Genomic DNA, 643 nt, shown 5'->3' on the forward strand with positions numbered 1-643 from the left:
GTTTATCATCCTTCTGCTCATTCCCACACCCCCAACGGATGAATGCATTTCTCCCTTTCTCGTGTATCTCCTATCAGTGGGGTATTTTGATGGGGAAGTCAGCTAGATGCCTCTAAGTTAACCGAGGAATCGAGGCTAGTATGGCCACTGCCTATTGGGACCTAGTATCCCAGCATTTACCTAATGCTTACCCCTCACACACCAGGAAAAGTCGAGAATCCCTAGTAGCATGTGCCAATTGTTGCTACCACAATGTTTTGAGAAATTGTGAACGATCTGACCTAAAACTTCTCGTCCCCATCCAATTTTACTCATGAGATCATGTTAAGAGGTTATCTTTAGCCGTTTCCCTTTTATCCAGTGTCAGGAGTTTATGGCAGAGGAGCTCCCTCCTTGAAGTAGCAGGACTGTTAGCCAGAACCTTCCTATTTCCTGGCATGTCTAGTGTGGTTGTCCCATCTTCAACCACTGTTTGGGGGCTAAAAGGATTGGAAGATTAATTTGGGGGGAGAGTCAAGTGACTTGCTTTGGAGCAGTGGACACTTTTTTTTTTTTTTCAATCCATCATTTTATCTTTGATGAAGAGACTTAACTTAGGTTGGTGTCAGAAGAAGTTCACACTCCCATCTTCTGACTGTGTTAT

The sequence above is a fragment of the Leptonychotes weddellii genome, chromosome X (genome assembly GCF_054177405.1).
Source record: "Leptonychotes weddellii isolate Sample4059 chromosome X, ASM5417740v2, whole genome shotgun sequence".
Classification (NCBI taxonomy): domain Eukaryota; kingdom Metazoa; phylum Chordata; class Mammalia; order Carnivora; family Phocidae; genus Leptonychotes; species Leptonychotes weddellii.